General features: G+C 47.3%; 1 long non-coding RNA gene across 1 annotated transcript; it reads right to left on the bottom strand.

The window, feature by feature from the left end:
• Positions 1 to 2,110: 2,110 nt before the first annotated feature.
• On the bottom strand, positions 2,111 to 18,095 carry LOC122429381. Its single transcript, XR_006265966.1, has 3 exons — positions 17,948 to 18,095; positions 14,437 to 14,575; positions 2,111 to 2,264 (listed from the first exon to the last, which is right to left on the bottom strand). It is a non-coding gene; the product is annotated as an uncharacterized LOC122429381 (long non-coding RNA).
• Positions 18,096 to 20,005: the final 1,910 nt, after the last annotated feature.

The following is a 20,005-nucleotide window of genomic DNA, read 5'->3' as shown; positions in this document are numbered from 1 at the left end:
TCCACTTTGGTGCAGGATCCTCCAAGCCTTATGTGGCCTGAAACAACAATGGTCAGTAACCTAACCTCACCTGGACTGGGAGTAAAAGTGAAGTGATGTGGCCTCAGCCATCACTGATTCCTGGGATTTTATCTATGTATTTAGGATTTTCCTTCTCCCTTTTGCTGCCCAGTTGTTTTCTGGAGGTGGTTATGGTGAATCAAGAACAAAAACAATGAAGACGGGTACTGAAAACTCCAAAACAGCTATATGAAGCATGTTATTGTTTTTCTCATTGATTTATAAGGTTGCTGCATAATAGAAGACTATTAGCTCCTTTATGGTAATTTTTATTGCAAATATTTCTTCATGTTTGCCATTTTTCTCTTTTAGCTTCATCTGTGATATCACTATGTTTGACATAACCATTTTGCATAACCAAACCTACCTTCCCCATCATTTCTTTTATTAATTTTATGCTTAGAAAGCCCTCACTAGCCTTGGACCAGTTAAAATCACATCTAGTTTCCTTCAGAAAAACTTTTCAGGTGTTCTTTAAAATTTGTTTCCATTAGATAAACAAAATATATTTTATTGTTATTATTTTTCAGATAGTACAAAAGAATTTAGCAAGAAGAGTAATTCCCCGCCCCTCTTTCCAGCCTCCCATCTCCACTCCTCAGAGCGAATCAATGTTAACAGTTTCTTGGGTATTGATTCCAGTGTATTTTCACGAATGTAGGAGAGAAAATGAATTCACAGCAGCAGGTCATTCAGGGCACTTTTTCTGTTGTCTCAGAGTTGCATGTTTCCAAAGCTGAGGACTATTGGTTTCAAATTTTTCTCCAGTCTGCAGGGAGCCGCAGGCTTCTCTAAGAGGCCACCACACTGGCCATGTAGCTGCTCCCCTCTCCTCTTGCTGACCTACAAGCAGAGGCAGGAAGGCTGCTGGGGGAGGGTTCCTGGAACAAGGAATCTTCCAGGGTGGGGTTCTTAATCCAGAGTCCTTGGGGATTTGTGGGTAGAATTCACGGTGTCCATGAACACGCATGGCAAAAATCAGCTCAGTTCAGTCGCTCAGTCATGTCTGACTCTTTGTGACCCCATGGACTGCAGCAAGCCAGGCCTCCCTGTCCATCACCAACTCCCAGAGTCTACTCAAACTCATGTCCATCATGTCAGAGATGCCATCCAACCATCTCATCCTCTGTCGTCCCCTTCTCCTCCTGCCTTCAATTTTTCCCAGCATCAGGGGCTTTTCCAATGAGTCAGTTCTTGCATCAGGTGGCGGCCAAAGGACTGGAGTTTCAGCTTCAGCATCAGTCCTTCCAATGAACATTCAGGACTGATTTCCTTTAGGATGGACTGGTTGGATCTCCTTGAAGTCCAGGGAACTCTCAAGAGTCTTTTCCAACACTACAGTTCAAAAGCATCAGTTCTTCGGTGCTCAGCTTTCTTTACGGTCCATCTCTTGCCTCCATACGTGACTGCTGGAAAAACTATAACTTTGACTAGACGGACCTTTGTTGGAAAAGTAATGTCTCTGCTTTTTAATACATTGTCTTGGTTTTTGCGTTTTTGCTTCGTCCGTCCACAAAGCCCTGCAGGGTAAGCGGCAGCAGGGGTCGGGGAGAGCAGCGCCAGGTCAAAGCGGCCTCCATCTCCTCCCAGAGGACCCTTGGGCCGCAGCTCCCCGATATGGACGCGGGGGAAACTCCTTGAACGGACGTGAAGTCCATCTTCAGCTTAGCCTGGCCTGACTTTTAAAAACCAGAAGTAGAATCTAATGACCAGAACGAGGCTGCTTTTTCACAACCAGAGACTAAGGCGCTGTGTGCTCAGCCCGAGGGGTCAAGAAAAGACGAGGAAGGAAGATTTGAAGGCAGCGGGTGAAAAAAAAATCGTCTTTTCGCATACTCCCTGCCAGTGTAGACCACCCGTCTGTGCCGGTATTCTGTACTTGTGAATCCCTTTCTTCCTTTTTTTCCCCTTTGAACAGAACTGACATTTTTTACTTACCTCTCTGAGTCAAGTGTATTTTTGCAGTTTCATTTTTTGAAAATGTCACTCTTTAACACCAGTGGGATTTTGCCATAGTGTGGACGAGGGGGTGGGTAGAGGGCAGCGCGCCTTCTCCCTGAAGCCAGGTGTCCCCGAGTGGCCGAGGCAGGCCCACGCAGACCCTGCATACCTACCTTGCAGGCGTCCCTGGGAGGGAGCGGCTCTTCCTTCCCAGGCTTGTCGGGCTCTGGTGGGCTGCAGCTCGCCCGGCTGCTGCTGAGGCCCTGGGGGAGAGAAGGACGGACAAACCAGTCAGGTGGGGACACCCACTGCTTATGCAGAATCTGTACCAGAGCCGGACTAGGAGGAGAGGGGGCAGGGCGCAACCTTTAAAAGAAGGACACCTCCACTGTGGATACAACTAACCAGTTAGAACTGATCAGGTCCATCATGGCGGAAGACTCATCTTCCAGTGCATCTTGGGCCTCATTATATACTCGCTGTAGAACACGGGCTAAATCACACGCCCACAGGTGCCAAGGCCCACCATAAAAGGCCAAGCAGTGGGCAATGGGCTGAGCCCTGGAAATCCCTGCCCCTTCCCCAAAATAGCTGGAATGATTCTCCTACTCATTAGCCTCAGAAACGACTCAGTCTGTGAAAACCACCCCCCACCCCATATTTCAGGGCCCCTCGTCTTCTGAGATGGCCCACACTCTGTCTGTGGAGTGTTTCTCTCTGAATAAATCCACCTGCGACCTGTCACTGCCTCTCACTGAATTCTTCCTGCAATGAGATACCAGGAACCTGAGTTTCATTAAATCCTGAGGTCAGGTGTGTGATACCAACTAAAAGACAGTCAGGGGAAGAGGGGGTGGAAAGACAGTGAGTCTGGGCTTCCCTTGTGGATCAGTGGTAAAGAATCTACCTGCTAACGCAGGAGACACGGGTTTGATCCCTGACGCGGGAAGATCCCACGTGCTGCAGAGCAGCCAAGCCCGTGCAGCACAATTATTGAGCCTGTGCTCCAGGGCCCGGGAGTCACAGCTACCCTGCTGCGACTACGGAACCCCGTGTGCCCTGGAGCCTCCGCGCGGCAGCAGGAGAAGCCACCACGATGAGGAGGCTGAGCACCGCAGCAAAGAGCAGCCCCTGCTTGCTGCAACTAGAGAGAAGGCCTCGCGGCAAGGAAGATCCAGCACAGCCATAAATACGCAAATAATAAAAGTATCCTTTAAAAAAGACGGTGGGTTCGAGTCTCAGTCTGGGTTGTGGGTTTCAGGGCTGAGAGGCAGGCCTGGCAGGATCCCCTGGCTACGGGCCCCGGTCTGGACCACGGAGGAGGGTGGCTTTCTTAGACGGCCAAGGCCGATGACTGGAGGGTAGGAAGACCTGCCGAGGCTTTGGAGGGTGTGAGGACACTCCCAAGGCCCCGTCTCCCCACCTGTAGGGTCACGGGTCCTCCACTCCTTCCCTGCCCTATCTCCTGTTCCACCGGTGTTCCCCAGCTGCCAACCCCCAATCCAACCCCAGCCGGTGTCTTTCTGATCACTTACTTTCATTCTTTCATTTTCCTTCTCTGTCTTCCATCTTTTCCCCTTCCTTTTGCTTATTTCACGCTTTCTCTCTCCTCATTTTTCTGTTACCTTTTAATTTAACTCAAAATGGTACTGAGCATTTTCTCTCCACTTTAAACCAAACTTACATATTCCTTGAAAAATTATTATATGTTTAACATTTTTGTTGTGTAGTACTTCACGCATACTAGAGGATATAAAATAAAATGGTCCCCTTGTATTTGATACCCCATAGAAATAACCATGAGCATCTCCCTTCCTCCCCTTCACAGCTTATCACAACTCTGAATTTCTTACATGCTAACTTTTGCAAGAGGCAATATTCCAAGAAATGTTTTGTGAATCTGGGATGGAAGGACGGTGGGCAGAAGGAGCTGTAGTCAAAGTTCTCCTTCTGGGAACCCTCCTACACTGCTGGTGGGAATGCAAATTGGTGCAGCTGCTAGGGAAAACAGTATGGAGGATCTTTAAAAAACTAAAAATAGAGCTACTGTATGATCTAGCAATCCCACTCCTGGGCATACATCTGGAAAACTCTAATTCAAAAAGATACAAGCAACCCAATGTTCCCTGGAGAAGGAACTGGCAACTCACTCCAGTATTCTTGCCTGGAGAATTTCATTCATGGACAGAAGAACCTGGCGGGCTACAGTCCACGGGGTCACAGTCAGACACGACTGAATGACCAACACTGCTAATGTTCATAGCAGCACTGTTTACAGTAGCCAAGACACAGAAGCAACGTACGTGTCCATCAAAGATGACTGGCCTGAGAAAGCGTGGGGTATGGATGCACAATGGAGTACTACTCGGCCATCAAAAAGAACAGAATATTACCATTTGTGGCAACATGGATGGGCCTAGAGATTAGAGACTAAGTGAAGTAACACAAAGACAAATATTCTATCACTGGTATATATATGGAAGCTAAAAGAACAGAAATGAGTCTATATACATACAAAATAGAAACAGGCTCGCAGGCATAAAAAAACAAACTTATGGTTACCAAAAGGGAGCGGCAGGTGGGGTGAAGAATAAATTAGGAGTAGTGCGGGGTTAACAGATACACGCTGCTATCTATACAGTAGGTAAGCAACAAGGATTTCCCATACAGCACAGGGAACTATATCCAGTATCTTATATAAAAGCCTATAAGGGAAAAGAATCTGAGAAAAAACATATAACTGGATCACTTTGCTGTATATGTGAAACTAACACGATATTATTAAATCAACTATACTTCAGTAAACCAACCAACGAGCAAACAAGAAATCTCAAAACCCATCCTGCTCACAAAGCGCGCGCCTTAGAGGCAGGCCTGACCCGCTCCCTGGAATTCTCACCATTTGAATTAGGTCATGGTGACTCCCTTGAAGGCATGCTGGTGGTTAGACGAGTCTAACTGCACCGGCACCCTTTACTACCGTAGAAAGAATTTATGCCTTAACTGCTCATAAAGACGAAGACAGGATGGGAGATTCATGATTTAGCAGCACTTCATGTCAAGAGACCTGGGGGCTTCAGGGAACTACAGGATTTGCTGAAGCCAAAAGCGTGAGGTGGTTTTGGGGAGGACAAGCGCCGTCCAGACTGTGGAACCGGAAGTGTGGCATTCCAGACACACGGGACACCAGCTCCACTGTGCTCACAGCTGAATGTCCTGGTCGGATGACCAAAGTCACACTTGGCCCAGGCCCACACCCTGTGAACACACAGTGAGGAGAAAACGCCTCTGTCCCGGGTAACTGCACCGTTCCAGACATCCGCAGCACATTTTCTGGAAATGTCCTTCCAGTATATTTGCCAAACAGAATCTGAAAGGAGGAAGGACAGTGAACCTGTGCGGGAGGCAGGTGGCCAGGATGGGGCGAGGAGCAAGGGGCTTAACTGCAGCGGCAGGGAGGGAGCCCAGCTCCAGCGTCCTTCCAGAGAAGACCACGCGGGCTCTCGTGGCTGGTGAGGGCTGGGGGCAGACCTGCAGGGCTGATGCGGAGAGGAGGTGTGTGCAGACATCCACTGGGTTTTGCAGGGTTCGGTTCCCGAAGTGGCTCCTCACTTCCAGCTTCTCTCCATCCCCATCGGTCAAGGTCCTCGAGACCCTAAGATCTTTGAGGTCAGAAAACCTGGGCCTCTGTCCCTCCCTCTCAGGACAGACGCGGTGTAGACGCAGGATGGCTGAATCGCCTGTGTGTAGGGAACCAATGCTATGTGTCCCTGACTCATCACTTTTAGCCCCTGTGGTTCCATCAGCTGAGGTCACGAACAGAACCTCAAAGCTGACTTGCTGAGCAGGAAGACATTTGGTGCCACTACTGAAACCACGAAGCTCTGTCTCCCCAAGCCCTCCCTTCTCTCACTTGGGACCATACACGTTACATTATCTGGTCACAGAGCCTCAGAAAAACACAAAAACAGGTTCCCGTGGTCAGACAGTTTTAATCATCTCAGGCTGGGTTCCCTCTGCCACCCAGAAGTCACCTTGACCATTTCCCAGACTCCCGAGGTTTACTCTAAAATGACCCAATCAAACATCATCAGAAAAATACACCTGCTGGAAGACAGTCACCTGATGCCTTTGGAATAGAGAAGAAGCTTTGGGATCTTTGGATGTTTCAGGTCACCTACATCACCGCCTCTAGCCTGTGATCCTTATAGTCTAAAAGTGATGGGGCCACTCATTGTATGTGAGGACCGAGCCCTCTGCTCACAGACGTCAGAGAGCGCTTGTGTCAGACCCCTGTCTCGGTGTGACAACCATTCCCTCCTCTGAAAGAGTGAACAGCCTAGCAGCAACCCTACTCTCTCTGGGCTTTATTTTTATTTTTAAATTGGAACCTATGTGGCTTACAACATTGTGTAAGTTTAAGGTGTATCACGGGCTTCCCAGGTGGCTCAGTGGTGAAGAATCCGCCTACCAAAGCAAGAGACGCGGGTTCCATCCCTGGGTCGGGAAGAACCCCTGGAGGAGGAAATGGAAAGCTATGATGTTATTCTTGGCTGGAAACTCCCCTGGACAAAGGAGCCTGGTGGGTTATGGTCCACGGTCACAGAGTTGGATACAACTGAGCATGTACGCACATGTGCAAGGTGTATCTCATGTTGATTTGATACATTTATATAGTGCAATGTGATCGCCATTGTCTTGGTTTTAGATGCACAAGAGGATATATGGTCTGGAAATATGGACGTGGTGCAAATAGTTTAAGTTGCCTGTTGATGATACCCCAAGTGGCTCTGGACTGTAGAAAAATGGTTTCTCCACTTCAAATGGCACCTGCCCTTGATGGGCTGGGGTGGGCAGGATATGACCTGCACAGAAGGGGCCCTGAGCCCATGACGTCTCTTTGAAGGAGCCATGGTCTCAGCTTTCTCTGCTGCTAGAAGCAGAAAGCTACCCCAGCACCAGATGTCTTCTGCCAGCCTCGCCGGAACGCCGGTGACTCTGATCTCCTTCCCCTTTAATAAGCAGGAGTCCGGGGCCCCTCATCAGGCGTGGAGCGGAGACCATCCTTTCTCACGACCTTTGGACAGTTTAGTTCAGAGGCTTCTCTGCCCAGCTCCCCTCCTTTTTCCATTTTGTTGCTCAGCCAGTGATCAGCGCAGGTTAGTAGTATTCTAGAACCAGGAAGGATGCAGGCGGAAGGCTGTGCCAGGGAGCCTCCAGAGCTCTGGCCAAGGCGGAAGGCCAGGAAACGTGTTTAACTGAATCACTGCGCTATACACCTGAACTAACACAACATCCCAAGTCATCGACGCTCCGATAAAAAAACAGCAGTAACGAAAAACACTGAATGACATATGGGGACAGGCTGGAGGATTTTCATCAAGGCTGACATATGAAATTACAGTATTAATGAAGAATTGCTTAAGTGTGAAAAAAAATTAAATGAAAGAAGTGGCCCTGGGTGGGGAGGAGGAGGGTGACGGCTAGGGGGCAGAGCCTGAAGCCACGGTTCACCAGCCAGGGAAACCGGCGGGGATGTTTGGAGAGTAAAAGGGGCTCAGATGCCGACCATCTCTGGCTCATCAGACGCCAATGAGCCTAATTTGACCAGCTGTGAGCAGAGATAAACGCAGCAACCGTCTAGGTCATTTCATGTCAGTGGAGTGATAACAATTTGAAGGAAAATTATTTTGTGAGTTGGAAAAAAAACCTTAAGAAAATAAACATAAATTCCGTAGTGTGGATTGACTCTAAAAATCAGTACTTGCCAGGAGTCTAAACACATGAACCTTCTCACCAACAAATGGCTTCTGTCAACAGCACCAAGCTTGCTGCCATATCCCCGTAGGAGAGGCAGTAACGGATTTTAAATGTGGAAAAGATTGGTAACACAGAAAAAAAAAAAAAAGAGCCAGTAAGATTGAAACCAACCAGTCCTAAACCACAGACTCGAGAAAAAAAGAAGCCAACATACCATTTGTCACCATTTCACCACCGGCCTTGCTAAATAGCGTCCATTGAGAACCTCTAGCCCCCAGGTGGCAGCTGAAATCCCCAGCTAACACTGCATTTTATTGTGGTGGCGTCCCACCCCAGAGGGCAGCTGGATGGAAGCAGTTTGTCAGTGAAAATTCAAGAAGGAGAATCCGTGACCAGTCAGAGCTTCCATTAAACACAGTATCAAAAGGAGGTACTTGAAAATCTTAATTTCTTTTGGCAGTGCTGAGGGATAGGATGGATGGAGAGAGGGAAAGAGGGAAAAACAACAAAACTGGGCTTTGAAAAGCAGAGAGTACCTGGTTAGACTGCGTGAAGAGGGAAGGCTTGCTGTCGCCAATGTTCTGTCTCAATCCACGCTCCCCACAGCAGCTGGGCTGCAGAAGGCTGCCCCCGGGGAAGCCCCCTACGTATGGGCAAGAGGGTCTTCCTGCTGAGCGTGGGAGGAGCGCTTAGATTTCCTCTCTGTGAACACGGACACTTCTACTGCGTCCCAGGCCCGAGTGTGCGTCAGCCCATCGCACCTCTTTGAGGATGGCTCCTTGGTGATGGTCACCGACTCAGCGCACACGGGTGTGAGCACACTTTGGGAGGTCGTGGAGGACAGGGAAGCCCGGCGTGCTGCCGTCTGTGGGGTCGCAGAGAGTCAAACACCACTTAGCAACTCAGCAGCAACAGCAACAACAAAAGGATGCTCCAAAATTTCTCCTAGTTTTAAAATTACGTCTCTCTGGGCCCCTCCAGACTTACTGTCCGCTTTGCTCGGCGGCCAGGACGCGGAGGGTGGAGGACTGGCGTCCACAGGACCCCCTCCTCCGCCGTCCAGGGGGTCCGGCCAATGGGAGGCACTGGTGCTGCCGGCCAGGCCCTGCCCAGGGTGGGCGCAGGGAGGCGGGGAGCCCCGGCCTGCAGGGGGAGGGGACCCCAGGGGTCTCCAGGTTCTGCAGACCATCCCCGCCCCTACCTCTCCAGGTGCTAGGGTCTCCCGCCTGCCCGGATACCAGACGCATCCTGTGTTTCCCTGACTCCACCCACAGCTCTGCGGGGGTTTTTTTTTTGGTTGTTGTTTTTTTTTTTAATTAAATTCTCAAATTACCCCATTTGGCTGTGCCATCTGTCTCTGGTCTGGACTCTGACCGAACCCTGACTGATTCAGCCCCCTGCCCTATACACAGCAGGACATTCAAAAAGGCTTTTTAAAAAACTGACTTATTTTTAACTGGAGGATAATTGCTCTGCCATGTTGTGTTGCGTTCTGCCCTGCGGTCAACGCGAGTCAGCCACAGGTTTACATCTATGCCCTCCCTCCGGAGCATCCTCCCACCCCCCACCCGGCCCACCCCTCGAGGTTGTCACGGAGCACCAGGCTGAGCTCCCTGCGGCATTCCCACCGGCTGTTTTATTTAATACTAAAAAGGCTTTCTAATTTAATTAAACGGAGCTGTCTGACTTGTCTGATATTTTCATTCAAAGGTGGCTTACAGTCGGGTAACTGATTGTCCCCGATTGTTTGGACCTGAGGGAACTTGGGACTTTTTGTTCTGAAATCAGGACCGTTCCGGGCGAACAAGATGAGGTGCTCACAATGGTGGGCACTCTTGTAGCCTTTCTAAATGATTTTTGAAGATCATTATCTTTCAAAAGATTTCTATGATAATATTTAAACTAAGTTGTTTTACTAAACAATAATAGACTATTTCCCACTTCTGAGAAAATCTGTGTCTGAAATGCTTTTCTTAAAGGCAAAGTGTGTAATGTGAAGAGACCATGCTTTATCGAGTTCTGTCTGATCAAGTCTGTTTACTCTCCAGGGGAAGTCACCGAGGAGCTAGCAAGAATCAAGGAGTGATGTGTAAGGGCTTATTAGGAAGTTTGAAAAGAAGAGAGTGGCAAACAGCATCGCAGTGGAAAACCAGGCTTCTAGAATATAGTTCTTGATTCGAAAGATACTTGCAGGCATTTGAATTGATCGGTTCCTGTTTCCCTGTCCTTCCAGTGTGTTGCGGAGAAGATAGGAAGATACTCACAAGTTACAAAGAGCATGTTTCATGTCTTTGTGCTACTGTTTACTGGCATATTTACTGATACGTTTGCCAGTATTTACTGGTGATATTTTAATTCCTAAGAGATAGACCAGTTTGGTGTTGGGCGGGGGGGTTGGGAAACAGCAACTACAAACAAAGCTAACATTTTAAGAAGAAATCTCTGTTTACATGTTGGAATATAGCTTTATTATTTTATCTTTTTCCATTAGAGAAATGTTTATTAAATGACAGTATTAACAGCTGTCACACTGCTCGGTACATAGACTACCTGGGAGGAGAAATTTAATTGGGTTAGAAATTTACTGTGATTTGAATGCTTCTCAATTCAAAGTATTATTTTCTGGTAGGAGAGCTTTTGACTATTCACTGTAGGGAGCCAGAATTTCACATATATATCTTTTTACCCCTGCCTTTGAATATCAATTTTCTTGATCCACTTTTGCTCCCAAATCATTGTTCCCCTCTAAGAGTCGGATGAGTTATCACAAATTTGTGATACTGGTTTTGGTAAAATTAGAATTTAATAACTCACCTCGGGTGTCTCAGCATTGCTCTTTGGTGTTATCTCTACACTGAAATGGTTGTTGTTAATATTGTTTTCCAACCATAAACAACCACTAGGAATGCATGAAATATATTGACCTAAGTGTATTCAATTTGGTCCCCTGTAATAAACATTTATTGAATACCCACTACATGTAAGGGGATAATAGAAAACAAAATTTGACATTGGGAGGGCAATAATTCAAACATCAAACTCAGGGAAAGAAAAAGTCAGTAGCCACTCATTTTGGTTAGGTTTTTAAAAGTTATATTACGTTACATATATTCATATATGTATATATATTTTTTAGGCTGAATTTTTAAGACTCGATTATCCTTTTCTTTTGTACTCTTGTGAAATTTGTAACAATTTGACTCAGTATTTAAAAGTAACAAATCTTTTTTTCTTCAGTGAGCTTCAAGGGCATGAAATAAGATCTCAGGTTCCCATCATAAACTCTCCCTGACTACTGCAGCTTGCCACAGATGGGGCAGGACATGATGTTTGCGGCTGATAATGTGATAGAGTTTGAGTTCAGCGGACTTAGTAATTTGGGGGTCGCCATCCTGAGTTGAAATGCGCTGTAGAAAGGAAGATAGAGGCCAAAGGACCTGTGACTTGGCCCAACAGTGGGCAGGATTTGGTCCAGCTCTGCTTTCGTGGTGGCAGAGACATTTCCTTTCTCTGTGATGGCAAAGGAAGGTGTACTAGAGCAAGTGGGAAGAGCTCCCCAAAGTGAAACTGGTGACCGTTTTAATGAAGAGATTATACTGATAAAAGATCAAGAATATTTCACACTGATGAACTAATTTTAACTCAGAATACCTCATCTGGGTGGAAACGGGCTTTGAGGGTTAGTAGTGGGGGGCTGCCTCGTAACAAGTCCCTGCCTCTGTAGTCTGTGTGACATCACCATTCCTGTGGCTTCACACATCATCCCAATGTTCATGAAAATGGGCCACTAAATGCCGTGCAGACAGAGTGAGTCTCTTTTTGATTAAAGGGATTAGTCAATAGCTCAGGCCTTGCAAGAATGGGGGCTTCAAGAGGGGTGTATGGATGGGCGGGGGGGGGCACGTGATTGGTGGGAAGTATTTAAACGGAAGTAAGATGAGGCCAACGCTTACACCACTTGGTGTTAAGTTCTAAGGACAGGGTGCATCAATACAGTGAAATGTGCTTTTAATTCTCTTAATTATGTTTTAATTTCCTTCATTAAAGGTGTGTTCAATTGTATTAAACACATCTGTTTGATACAGATTAAACAGATATGTGTTCTCTTGGACCCTGTAATTCTACTTCTAAAAATTTATATTTAGGAAAACCATCCAGATACAGGCATAGGGGTGCACATACAAGGATGTTTATCACAGCATTATCTAAAAGTAGTACGCAAGTGGGCATAACCGGAATATCTGTCAATAAGGAGATAGAACACACTCTAGAAATCCAAAATGACGCTGTAGATGCGTTTGTCAAAGAAGGCCAGAGTGTACTACTTAAAGAGAAAATAATACCAAAAGTCATGACTACCAATGTCTAGGTGTTTTTTTTTTAAAAAATATGCAAGTAACAAAAAATCAGTATGCAGGTATTAATTTGAATTAGTTGCATTAACTAAAAAGAGAAGTTTGGTACTCTGAAGTGTATCATCGCTGGGTGGCAGGGATAGAAGTGACTTTTTAGAAGAAATTTTATGCTTTTAAAGTAAAAAAGAAACTAAAGGTATTACCTTAAAAAAATCTGAAATAAACAAGAACAAATGAAAAAAGCTTTCACTTTAAACACCGAGTTGCACCTTTGCCTAAGCAGGAGCCCTTGGTCTCGGCTGCAGGAGGAAGTCTCTCTGCTGGCAAGTGAACAGCCCCGGCTGCACGTGGGGTTTGGACCAAGGCGCCCCGCAGCAGTGAGTCCTGCGTGAGAAGGGGCTCCATTCCGAGGGCGCGTGCGTGAGTCCAGTTGGTTTGTTAAGTCCAACAGAGTTAGCCTAGGTACCCAACTAACACAATCGGTTATAAATACAGTGTTTTCATAGGTTTATAATACTTCTCACCCAAATAATATATAAAGAATGAACCTAGAAATAAAATGTTTCTAACAAGCGCCCCGGAGAAGGAAATGGCAACCCACTCCAGTATTCTTGCCTGGAGAATCCCATGGACAGACAAACCTGGTGAGCTACAGTTCATGGGGTTACAAGAGTCAGGCCCAACTTAGCGACTAAACCACCACCAATGAGCGCCAAAGAATCGATGCTTTCAAACTGTGGTGTTGGAGAAGACGCTTGAGAGTCCCTTGGACAGAAAGGAGATCAAACCAGTCCATCCTAAAGGAAATCAGCCCTGAATGTTCATTGGAAGGACTGATGCTGAAGCTGAAGTTCCAAGAGTTTGGCCACCTGATGTGAAGAACTGACTCATTGGAAAAGACCCTGATGCTGAGAAAGATTAAAGGTAGGAGAAGGGGAGGAAAGAGGACAAGATAGTTGGATGGCATCACCGACTGAATGGACTTGAGTCTGAGCAGACTCTGGGAGATAGTCAAAGACAGGGAAGCCTGGTGTGCTGTAGTCCATGGGGTCGCAAAGAGTTGGGCACGACTGAGCGGCTGAACGGCAACAAACCTTATGGAATAGTTCCCTTAAAAAGTACAGTAGTACCGGCCACATCATTACTGCTTTTGTGCTTCCTTCTGGACATCCTGGGCTTGAAATAAAGATACTGTGTACTGTACTCTATGCAGTTCTGTAAAGTTCACAGAAGCACAACCAGCTATAGAGAATGTGGGCATGCAACAATGCAAGCCAGACACATGAACAGACTTACGTGATTGGACATGTGAACGCACGTTCACGACTTTTAAAGGTTTGAAACTTGAAGATTCACACGTAGTGGACTCACTGTACTCCAAACAGAAGTTGGGGAACTGAGAATGAACTCTTCCCATCATAACTTTGGGCTCTTTACTTCCCAGACACACCCTCTTCCTCCTGATTTCTGGCCCATGTCCCTACTGCCTGTGAGTTCTTGCACTTGAATTGCTTGCAAACTGATTGCAAACTCAACGTCCCCCAAACTGGCTGGGACCTCCACCAAGTCTTCCCTGATGGGATGAAATCTCTCTCTCATTCCATCTTCTGCAGCCCTTTCTGCCTCTCTTGGGGCATCGACCTCCCACTACCTGTGTAGATTTGGGCACCTGCCTGATTCCCCTTGCAGAATGAGAGCTCCTTGAGACAGTCTTTGTCTCACTCGTGGCTATGCACCATGAGTCATCCTGCCCCGTGATTTTCTGGTGGGAGGTACTGAAAGACACATTCAAGGAAGTACGTGCAGCAAGAGACAGACGACCTCTGTGGGTTGGGAACTCATGACATCTGGGCTTGCTTGCTATTTCTTAGCAAGGTAGAAAACCACTTTCCCACTCTGTTTTGCCCTGTCAAGAGTCCAGGCATGCTGGGGTGAAGATAAGGCAGAAAGAATTAGCGCTGCCTCCTCTGTATTTGTACACTACATGGCGTAGGATGCACCATCGTTGGACTTGGAGGAAATGGAAAATGGAACTCAGCCAACTATGTCTTAGGTCATTAAAAGTTATTAAAGACAGCAGTAAAGAGACACGAAAGTAGCCACTGCAATAAAATGGAAGTTCTGGCTACAAAAACATTAATTTAGACACACCAGATGGGAGAAGATTGAAAGGTACCAGAAGAAGAGGAGAGCTTAGTTCCCAGAACGCTGGTGTTGAACCACTTCTGAGTTCAGACCAGTGAAATCATTGTCTTGGTATAAAAGGTGCCCCTCTAAGAATTCTGCCCTCCTACACCAGAATCAGTTCAGTTGGTCTTACCATTGTCTCTCCTCGGAAATAACTTCCACGCCCTCGCTGTGTTGCCAAGTCTTATTGCTGCTTCTCCTCCAAGCTGGTCTGTGTCCTGTCTGGAATGCCATAAAATTCTTCCGGGGTCTCTGCGGCCTCTGATCACCACCTGCAATTACAGTCCCGACAAAAGGAATTTACTAAAGTCCAGGTCAGAACGGAGGATCCCACCCAGGATGTCGCTTCTTCCTGAGGTCCGGATGGAGTTTGTGAGCAAGCCTGCCTTCTGTGTTCCAGCTATAGGCGTCATTAACACTGCATCGGAAGGAGCATCGCCTTGAAAATGATAAAGAAAAGGTGCTTAAAGCTGTCAGACCTGCTCTTCCTCTCCATGATAGATGTCAGTATCTTGCTTTCCTGCAACATGCAAGAAGCATTACAATATATTAAGGAGTAAGCAAGCCAAGGACCTGAGGAGGTCATCAGGAGGGTGGAAAGCTGTCATTTTTGGTCATGGAATTGTGTCCACATCACACCATAAGGACTGTCTCCATCACTGGCTTTCTTTATCTTTTCTAATAGGCTGGGGTACGTAAGGATGACCAGAAGGTAGTTCTCGTCTTCAAGTGACCTATGCTCTATTAGACAGACACACCCATAACGTCTTAAACAAAAGTTCAGAAAATGAGGAAGCAGTAATGAGATGTTCAGTTGGAGCCTAGGACAGGGTTCATTCCCAGCCCGGGGGAGCAGGAGCAGGGCCCAGAGGCATGTTTTCAGAGCAGAGAGTGGATGGCGGGCCAGAGGCAGAGGGTCCAGAGAAACACATGGTCAGGTGTGGAGACGGCCAGGTGTCAAGAATGGCAGAGGAACGGCCTAATCCCTAAGACGTGTGTGTGTGTGTGTGTGTGTGTGTGTGTGTGTGTAAGGCTTGGTGGACAAGGTGGATGATGGGTATACTGAAGTCATCAAAAAACTAAATGTTGTGAGGATAATATTAACTGTTACAAATTAAGGTGTCACTTGTGTACAAAACAAGGCACCCATTTAAGAGTCAGATTTTTTAAGCTCTTAAATGCTCAGGAAAGGGATTTGGATGGCCAGGGATCATATGATGTGCAAAAAAAAAAAAAAAATCAAACGGTTTGGCATTGAATTACAGTTCTATCGCTTTGCTAATGATGTGATGTGATCTTGGACAGATTACTCGACTCTCAGCGTCAGAGGTGACCGGACTAAGCCTCTAGGGGAATATGGGAAGATCAGATAAAGTGCTGGACGTAAAATGCTTGGCATGTAAGAGAGACGTAAGGGCTGTGACTTCACTTTCTGTCTTCTCCATCAGAATCCTCTGGGGGGACCGCAGTCTTGCCACGTTGGAGAAGTGCCCCGGTTGAGGCCGGGTCATCAGTGGGGGCCATGTGGGTTTCGGATCAGGGAGACGGCGTGGGCAGAGCCCGGATGATGACGGCCGGCCGTGTGTTGGCAGCAGGTGGGGGTCCGATTCAGAGGGGGCGGTGGTGAGACCGGTTCTGGGTGTTTTCTCACCCACAGGAAGACTGGTTGGTTCACGCCTGCTTGGAGGAGGCCCTGCCTTCCGTACAGAGATAAATGTGCCCTCACTTCCTGACCTGTCTCTTAAGGAGCGACTCTTAGAAGGCGTTCTGTGACCTCCTGGCGGCTCTGGGGAGGGGGCAGTGCTGGGAGGGGCAGGTCAGGAAAGCGTAGGGGTTTCCAGCTGGCTGCGGGCTCCAGAGCGCTTAGCTCCCCCTGGGGCCGAGGCTGGGGGAAGAGCTGGCTAGTTTTATCTTGCCTTTTGGATCTTTGAGCTTGGAACCAACAACCATTTCCTAATCTAGAGTTCCTTCTTAATGCAAATGCAAAAGAGGTAAAATAAATTAGATTTTCAGTCCAAAAAGATGACGTGGCTACTGTGGAAGACAAGTTGTATTGTTGTTTTGTTGCTAAGTCGTGTCTGACTCTTGGCGACCCCATGGACCATAGCCCGCCAGGCTCCTCTGTCCATGGGATACTCCGGGCAAGAACACTGGAGCGCATTGCCATTCCCTCCTCCAGGAGATCTTCCAACCCAAGGACCGAACCCCTGTCTCCTGCACTGTAGGCAGATTCTTTACCACTGAGCTGCCTGGGAAGCCCTAAGGACAAATCAGAGAAGGGTCAGGGTACTTTGGGGTGTAATTCAGGTGAGAGGTGGAGGTGGCTAGCTCCATGGGACATACTGAGACGGAAATGAACCAGATAATGAGGAGCCGAGTTGACAGCCCTGGGTGATGAAATATCAATAGAAGTGATGGGAGGAATCAATGGATTGACTGATTGCCTATAAGCAGTGCCTGCTGTGTCCTGCCATCACCCCCCAGGCCCCAGATGGAGTTCTTTGTAGTTATCCGAATCTCTCTCTCTCCAGCTTCCTAGAGATGAATGCCTGGTCCCTCAAGTTCAAATGTTGAAACCTGATGCCCAGTGCGATGATGTTAGGAGGTGGGGCCTTTGGGAGGCAGTGAGGTCATGAGGTGCAGAGCCCTCACGGGTGGGATTATTGCCCCTACAACAGGGACTCCAGAAGCTCCCTCATCCCTCCCACTGGAGGAGGACACGGTCTGTGAACCAGGAAGCGAACCCCATCCCCCAGATACCAAATCTGCCTGCACCTTGTCTTGGACTTCCGGCCTCCAGAATGGTGAGAAACGCGCGCGTGTTGTTGCAGCCGCCCAGGGTGTGTCATTCTGTCAGGGCGGTTCTACCTGCTCACGACCCGAGCAGTGTCCGACTGAAAGCCTGAATGGACTTGGGGACCTCCCCTTTGCTTCTATCCCCTGATCAAATTAGTCACCACGTCTGGAATTTTCTCTCTTTGCAATGTCCCTTGCCTCTTTTCCTCTCTTTTTCCTTTAGTTCAGGCCCTTCTTCTATGTGATCCTTGGAGCCTTTGGTGTTCCAGTTTTACCTCCCAGCTCTGGTCCTCCTCCCGAGCCCGGTAACTAAGAGTTAGTCTCTGAAACTCCGTGTTCCCCATTCTGTGCCTCCCGAGGAAACCTGTAGGGATTCCCTACTGACCAATCGCTTTGCGGCCTTTTGGCTAAGATCAAGGGTAGGGATTCCCCGCTGACCAATCGCTTTGCGGCCTTTTGGCTAAGATCAAGGGTAGGGATTCCCCGCTGACCAATGCTTCGCGGCCTTTTGGCTAAGATCAAGGGTAGGGATTCCCCGCTGACCAATGCTTCGCGGCCTTTTGGCTAAGATCAAGTGCAGGGATTCCCCGCTGACCTGATGTGAAAACCTGCGCTCGAGGCCTGCGGCGGCGTGTGTGCTGTCTTCTGTGTCACGCTCTGCTCCCCGTAACCGTAGTTCTAAAACTCTTGTCAAGCTACAGAACCCGTGTTTAAACGAAATCTTTTGTTCAAAAGCATGGGGGCTCCGTAAGCCAAGCCTGTGAAAGTGGAGGTCTCGGGTGAATCAGGGGTGGGGTTTGGCTTCCTCTCCACCGCCCCCGCCGCCCCGCGGCCTGCTTTCTACCCACCTGCGCGGTCCCCTGAGATGAGTCTGAAGAGACTGCCGTTGGAAATTCATCGCCTTCCAGGAGGAACGCTCTAAGGTAGAGATGGGTGTTCTGCTCAAGGAACCAGTGCTCACTGAACCCAGCGTGCGTCCCTGTCCACAGGGCCTCTGGTCAGCCGCTCCCCCGCTGGTCCCCTCCTCAGGCAGCGGCCCTGCGTCACAGAAGGCCCCTCTGTGACGTAACGTGCGCCGTGACCACGCCTCTGCCGGCTGCGGAGCAGTCATCATCAGCTGCTCGTAGCATCCTTCGCGGGGCGGAGGGGCTCTCAACAAACGCGGCCGGACGAGCAGGTTTCCAGGGACCCTCAGCGTGGGCCAAGCACTCCCTTATTTTGATTTGATCTAGAAAATATCGTATCCAGAGCAGTGGTTTCCAAACGTTTCTCTCTAGGGACTCCATCGAGATAATTTCCATCTGAAAGCCTTCTTTCTAGGACAAATTTTATTTTAACATTGAAAATGTTTTGTATGTGTATGTGTCAAATATTTGTTAAACAACTGTTGACAACTCTATTTAGCACTTTTATCAATTTTATGTCCTCCTTCATTTTTTACTTTGACTTTTATTATGAAAAATTTCAAATAATACTGAAAAATAGAAAAGTACAAGTACACATAATATATACCTAGATTGAATAATTTTTAATATTTTGCCATATTTGCTTTGTATATGGTCCTTATATATACATATTAAATATATGTATTTAATATATTTCTAAACCATTTAAAAGTTAAATTTTATATACCCCAAAGCTTCACCTCTCAATACTTGACTGCTCCTTTCTAAAAATGACATTCTCTTAAATAACTGCAATACCAATATCACACCTAACTAAACTAATAATTCCACAGCCCATATTTAAATCTCCTCAGCTGTCCCCCACATAGTTTGCATATCTGGTTTGTTCAAAACAAGACCCAGTCAAGAACATCCCTCTTTTTCTAGAATAATTGCCCCCTCCCCCTCTTCCTCCCAAATACACTGATTTGTAGAAGTGGTTGGACCACTTGCCTTGCATGGCCACAGTCTGGATTTGTTGGATGGTTTCCTTACAGTCCTGCTCAGCTGGTTCCTCCATCCTCTGATTTTCCTGCATCTGGAACTTAAAAGGAACCAAAGGCTTGATTCGATTACAATTAAATATGTTTGGCAAGAACACCTCATGGGTGATGCGGTGCCCTTCACGTTGCTCGTAGCTTCAGAACCGCACAGCTGATGCCTTCAGGACAAGTATCTTTGATACCTCCTGTGTTTCCCTTTCCAATAACCCCCGTACCTTTTCTGTTATCCTACATGCTGTGTTGGCTACTTCCTGTGTTTTCTTTAGTTTTATGACTTAAGTATGCATGCCTCCAAATTTTGTAGCTTTATGCTTGTATAAATGAAATGATAATTTTCACTCAACATTGATTCTGCAATTTTTCCAATTGATATGTGAAGCTACAGGTCATTCATTTTCACGTCTGTGTCCTATTCTCTTGCATGACTATTCCACAACTTATTTATTCATCCTACTCTTGATTGGAGAAGGAAATGGCAACCCACTCCAGTATCCTTGCCTGGAAAATCTCATGGACAGAGGAACCTGGTGGGCTGCAGTCCATGGGGTCGCAAAGAGTCAGGGACGACTGCGTGACTAATGCTCACTCACACTTACTCTTGATTGACATTGGATTTTTTCCGTGTGTGTTATTACAGACGGTACTGCAGAAAATACCTTCATGCATCTTTGTGGTCTACTTGTCCAGGAGTTTCTCTAGGGTGTATATCTAGGGATGTAATTGCAGGGGTGGATGGTGTCTCTGAGTACACCTTTGCCAGATGCATCAGTCAAGGTACAGTTACAAAGAACACAGGAGTCTAGCTCATCAAATCAGAAAGGGATTTATTATAGGTTATTGATCATTTGCAGAGATGTTGGGAGGGTTGAGGGAACAGACTGTAGGCTGAGCTTCTAGGGATGATTCCCAAAGCCACACCAAAGGACTGGGCCACCAAAAAAGCTGCCACTTGCCCCTT

The sequence above is a fragment of the Cervus canadensis genome, chromosome 28, assembly GCF_019320065.1.
Source record: "Cervus canadensis isolate Bull #8, Minnesota chromosome 28, ASM1932006v1, whole genome shotgun sequence".
NCBI classification, from domain to species: Eukaryota; Metazoa; Chordata; class Mammalia; order Artiodactyla; family Cervidae; genus Cervus; species Cervus canadensis.
Note: the sequence above shows the minus strand (reverse complement) of the source record. Positions and strands in the feature narration are given on the sequence as shown.